This window comes from Ricinus communis, chromosome 7, assembly GCF_019578655.1.
Source record: "Ricinus communis isolate WT05 ecotype wild-type chromosome 7, ASM1957865v1, whole genome shotgun sequence".
Classification (NCBI taxonomy): domain Eukaryota; kingdom Viridiplantae; phylum Streptophyta; class Magnoliopsida; order Malpighiales; family Euphorbiaceae; genus Ricinus; species Ricinus communis.
This window is the reverse complement of record NC_063262.1, coordinates 13391223-13397213: the sequence shown is the minus strand read 5'-3', so window position 1 is coordinate 13397213 and position 5991 is coordinate 13391223. Positions and strand designations below refer to the sequence as shown.

The 5991-nt window shown below is 38.6% G+C and overlaps 1 non-coding gene across 1 annotated transcript; it reads right to left on the bottom strand.

Moving 5' to 3' along the window:
- Positions 1-568: 568 nt before the first annotated feature.
- LOC112534389 lies at positions 569-675 on the bottom strand. The gene has a single exon (XR_003078678.2). It is a non-coding gene; the product is annotated as a small nucleolar RNA R71 (small nucleolar RNA).
- Positions 676-5991: the final 5316 nt, after the last annotated feature.

Sequence of the window (5991 nt, the reverse complement as noted above, 5' to 3'; positions counted from 1 at the left end):
TGGTTGTTTGGTTGTTAGTTTGAGGTAGTTTATGACCAGGAGCTCTAACCCTGATCCCACAGAACCCTTATCTGACCTAGAGCGCTCTCTCAGATTATTGAGATGACGTTTGCAAGCAGTTGAGGAGGAGGACGGAGTTACGGTTCAGGTTCAAGGAGCTGACGCGATGGAAAACCACAACCCCCAAGCCGATGGCGATCAGAGGACAATGTACGAGTTTGCTCGACCATCTTTAGATGGGATGAAAACTAGTATAGTCAAACCTGCTGTAGGGGCCAACAATTTTGAAATAAAAGCCAATGTTATCCAGATGATCCAGCAGAGCGTGCAGTTTGGAGGATTGCCCAGCGAGGATCCCAATGCTCATATCTCCAACTTTTTGGAGATTTGTGACACATTCAAGATAAATGGAACAACCGATGATGCCATTCGGCTGAGATTTTTTCCATTTTCCTTGAGGGACAGAGCCAAGAGATGGTTGCAATCTCTTCCACAACAGACAATTACTACTTGGATGGCGTTGGTCAAAAAGTTTTTACATAAGTATTTTCCTCCCGCTAAAACTACTAAACTTTAAAATGACATATCTTCTTTTGTGCAGTTTGATGATGAAAGCATGTATGATGCATGTGAGAGGTTTAAGGACCTTTTGAGATGCTGCCCACATTACAGATTGCCAGTGTGGATGCAGGTTCAAACCTTCTACAGCGGGTTGAACCTTACGACGAGGTAGATGGTGGATGCTGCAACAGGCGGGGCGCTAAACGTAAGATGCCTGAGCAGGCTCAAAACTTGATAGAGGAAATGGCCATGAACAATTATCAGTGGCAATCCTCTAGGAGCCGACCAGGAAGACAAGGAGTGGTCAACCAAGTGGATTCTATAGCAGCCTTGGCAGCTCAGGTGGAGCTTTTAGCCAAGAAGATTAACCAACTCCAGATGCCGGTTCATGCAGTGAACATTGGCTGTAAGTTTTGTGGTGGCCCGCACTATAGTGCAAACTGTACTGCGGGAGGTATGTTTGCTTCATCTTCCTCTACTTTTCCATCTATTTCTGCTGTGTCTTCTGATGTTGAGCAGGTTAATTATATAGAGAATGCCCCAAGGCAGTAGAACGACCCTTACAGCAACACATACAACCTTGGGTGGTGCAATCATCCTAACTTCAGTTGGAGGAACAATAATGCTCAGGATCCACTTGGTTTTCAGAGACTTCATCAGCAAACACAACAACAACTAGCTGGGCCTGCACAAGCTCCTCCTCCACTAGAAAAGAAATCAAATTTAAAGGAGCTTATGATGAAGTTTGTGACATCTATGGAGATGAGGTTCCGGCAAACTGATAGTGCACTTAGGAATCAGCAGGCCTCGATTCAGAACTTGGAGACCCATATTGGCCAAATCTTTAAGATGTTGTTTGAGAGGCAAGAAGGAGCGCTCCCTAGCACCACTGAGTCTAACCTGAGGGAGCACGTGAAAGCCATCACTTTGCGTTCAGGTAAGTTAGTTTCAACTCCTTCTAAGCCTGTTTTTAAATACTCCACTATTGATGTGCAGGTTGAGGCGAGCAGTAAGGTTAAGGAACCTAAGGGACAAAAGGTGAAATCAATTCTAGTCAGGGAATTTCAACCTAAGATTCCTTATCCTGCTAGAGTCAAAGAAGTAGAAGCGCAAGAGTAGTTCAGTAAGTTTTTAGATATTTTTAGACAACTACATATTAACTTGCCTTTTATTGATGCATTGGAGCAGATGCCAAAGTATGCCAAGTTCTTAAAGGACATACTTAGCAAAAAAAGGAAGTTAGAGGAGGTAGCCTATGTTCAGCTTAACGAAGAGTGCTCAGCAGTGTTTCAGAGCACGTTGCCAGAGAAATGTCACGATCCAAGGAGTTTCACTATTCCTTGCACTTTAGGTAATTCGTGTGTTGATGATGCATTAGCTGATTTGGAGGCCAGCATAAATGTCAAGCCCACTAGTTTGTCCAATAAGCTAGGTTTGAGGGAGGCAAAACCCACTAGGATGTGCATTCAATTAGCTGACCGTTCTATTAAGCTTCCTAGGGGGATTGTAGAGAATGTGCTAGTCAAGGTAGATAAGTTCATATTTCCTATGGACTTTGTGGTTATGGATATGGATAATGAGCATGGTGTAACATTGATTTTGGGGAGACCTTTCCTTGCCACAGCTAGAGCTAAAATAGACGTATTTAAGGGAAAGTTAGAACTTAAGGTAGGGGATGACTGTGTTACTTTTAGTTTACCCTCATTTGATAGTTCTCCCACCCACAATGTTCATGCCATTTGTAGTGTTGATGGAATTGGCCCTGCATGTAATAAGCAACCACAGGATGTACAAATGGATGATGCTATACATGTTTCTTTCCCTGTTGATATGTGTTATTCATCTGAAGAAAACAACTTGTATCAATTTGAGACTTTGTGCTATGATACACCCGAGAAGGGTAGTTGCAAGTTTGTTTATGATAGGTCACTTAGCCAGAATTTGGAGTGGATGAATGGGCATCCCAACTGGGTGCGGAGAGCACCTCCTTGGTCATTTACCGTAGACATTGAACCTTCTCTTTGCGCTTATATGCCTCAGGCCCCAACTTACATTAAGCCCACCTTCTCAACTTGCCCGCAATGCAGGAATGCTGCTGCAGAGTCCAGCTAGACGACTCGAACAAAAAGAAGCGCCTTCGGGAGGCATTCCTGAATCTATTTATGCTTTTTGAATTTTTGGACATCTTTTATTTATGTAGTTATTTTTTTTAGTTAGATATTTCAGTTTGTTTTTAGTTTATTTTATTTTGAGAAGATTTTATTTTATTGAACCTTTTACTAGATGTTGCTTGGGATGTGTTTATTCTTGAGTTTTGCAGGAGTTAGCCTACTTGATGCTCATACGTAATTTTGAGGACTAACATATTTTGGAGTGTTAAAGCACACATCAAGGGCAGTATCCAATAGACTGTTTCTAATTTTTATCTCTTTTTGTTGTTTTGTTTTTCTTTTAGTTTTCTAGTTTTTGTGGACTCCTATAATTTGCTTCCTTGTGTGTATTTTATCATCCTTTTTGGAGTGCCTACCTTATTTCACATTAAGGATAGTGTTTCTCTCAAATGTGGGGTAGGTACCTTAATTTTGTTCAAGTACTTATTTTGTTTCTGCTATTTTTATTTTACTTTCATTTTCCTTATTGATTGAGTCTGTTCATTCTTACTGTCCTTATCTTAAGTCTTGTTTTAATCAAGTAGTTGATAATTTTTCTCTTTTGAATGGACCCTTATAGCTTTTATCAAATCTTGTTGAAAGAAGGCAATGAACGAATCTCTTAATTTCAATCAAGCCAGGTAAAACTGGTGTTTTTCCTTGATTTTTTTTATTTACTTTATCTTGGATATAGAACACTGTTAATATTGATGCTTATTAGATTTTTTGATTGTTTAAACTTTGGTTTGAGAATTCATGCAATTTTATCCCACTCAAATGGTGAGGCTTTTATGCTCCTTCTGTTTTTTATTAGTGAGCATTGTGCAAAATTTTTATTTCTAGAACTTGCTTTGTGATGACTTTAGAGATTACATGAATTTTTGATAGTCATGAGATAATTTGGGCACTTAGGAATTACACAATTTGGCCAAAAGCCTGTTTTTCCCTTTGTGAACCCATTTTGAGCCTTAGCCTTTTTCTCTCATCGTAATTTACCTTTGACACTCATTTTATCACTTCTATTCATTCTACCATTCTTTCTACCATTGTTGCTGGAAATTATGTACGTTTATGCTGCATTTCATTTTGGATCAATTTGCATATATTCACTAAGTTACTAGATTTTTCATGGATGCTCCCTTCAATCCAAATGGTATATATCATTTTACTACTTTTGATTGAACATTGTATTACTTCATCCTGCGTTATCTATTGTTGCAGGAGTAGTTAAAAAAAAGAAAAAAAATAAAAAAAATAAAAATAAAAATAAAAATAATACATATATGTATAATTTTCTTTTAGTTCATTTCGAGCATCATCTTATTATTGGAGGAACTTAGTGTTCAATTTCGATACAACATTTGATCCTTGGCTATTTTCTTGCATTACCTGTATAATTTTCCAGTAACTTTTAGCTTACTTTCCATATTTCTCCATACCCCACCTTAACCCCATTACAACCTGGCTCAAGACCCTTTGATCATGTTTATTGATTATTTCACAATAGTGGAGATTGGATCTATAAGCAAGCTTATGGTAAGCACCTTTTTCTATATTTTTGCATTGAGAGCTTGACGATATTTGTTCACCTTTATACACTTGTGTGTTTTGAGTGACATCTTGTAAGGCATGATTCTCAAATTCTCAGTTTGGATGGTTTATTAGTTCAATTTTAGCAGCTTTATTAACTTTGGATCTTGAGGAAATTTGTCACGGAGTTTTGAGACTTGTTTTGAGCTAACCTCCTGAAAAGTATTTGATTGAGTTATTTGGTATCTGTTTGAGGAGTGAGTTGTTGATTGCTTGAGGACAAGCAAACGCTTAAGTGTGGGGTAGTTTGATGTAGATGATTCTATGCATATTTATTGACTGTTTATCAGTCGTTTATTCTTGTATTTGAGTCATATTTATTCCTGTTTGATCGCACTTTGGTATGTTTCTGAGTTTTTCAGTTTTTCGGACTCCGTGATGGGAAACTTATTGATTTTCGGGCAGAAACCAAGCTATATGGATGATTTACGGATATTAGATGTTTGTTGGAGTCGATTCCTTGATTGGAGCGCAATTCAAGGCTTTTGCACGGGCAATTGCACGACCATGCACATTTGCACAGCTCATGCATATTTGCACGACCCGGGTGCAGTACTTTAACACTTCTATAAGTAGCGCATACAAAATGAGATAGGGTTCCGCTCGATTTACGGACTTCTCGCATACGCGACCCTCACTTCTACACCTCTGTTCTTGACATTTTGGGAGACCGACGTCATTTCAGAGGATTGATTTGTGAGATTCAAGCAAAGATTGAAGGTTCTAGACGATTGACCGAGACATCCAAGATCTATACTTGAGGCTGGTTTCAAAGTTGGTGCTTGCAACATTTCCACTCCGATTCGAGAGAAGAGGGGTTACATGTTCTATTTCCTTTTCTGTTATTCATTTCCTTTTGTATTTTTCTCTTTCATTATGAGTAGCTAGGGATGCCAAACCACATTGGGGTTCACCTTTGTTGATGGATAGTGCTTAATTATTAGATTTTTATTTGCCATTCTTGTAATCTTCTTGTTGTTTAGTAATAAAGTTTGATTCAGTTAATTTGAGACATTGAATTAATTGTCTTTTGGGTTGTTTCTTGACATTGAGAAATGCTTGTTACAACTGGAAATTGAATGGTAAGAACTGGTAGTTAACACTTAGAGATAAGGTTAATTCACTCGCTGGATTAAGAATTAACAACTCTTAATAGATCTAAATCACGCTTAATGCTAATCTGTAATAATCTGATAGGAAGAGATTCCATTAGGTTAGTGCAGATTTAGGAACTTGGTGAGCTCGAGAGAGGAGCCGAGTTCGATTCAGGATTTAGGCACAGGTAGCAAGATTGGTAATTTGTAAAATCAACCTTAGAATTCCATCACTTAGGTCCCCTTCGGGTTTGCTTCTTTTGTTACGGTTGTCTTTCGATTGTCAATTGTTGTTGTTCTAAGCATTCATAAGCATTAGTTAATTATTTTAGACTTCTCACACCATATTTCAGACTAGATAACATAGCGAACAGTAGTAACTTTAGGTTCACCCGATCTCCAGGGATATGACCTTAATACTCACTAGTGCTAGGCCGCATCGATAGGTTCACTACCTTAGGTGTAGGTTGCATCAGTAACCCATCACGGACCGAGCGAAAAGATGGCTGCAGTCACTCCTAGCCAACATTATTACGACATGGAGATCGTTGGCTGAGAAGTTTTTACATAAGTACTTTCCTCCTGCTAAAACTACT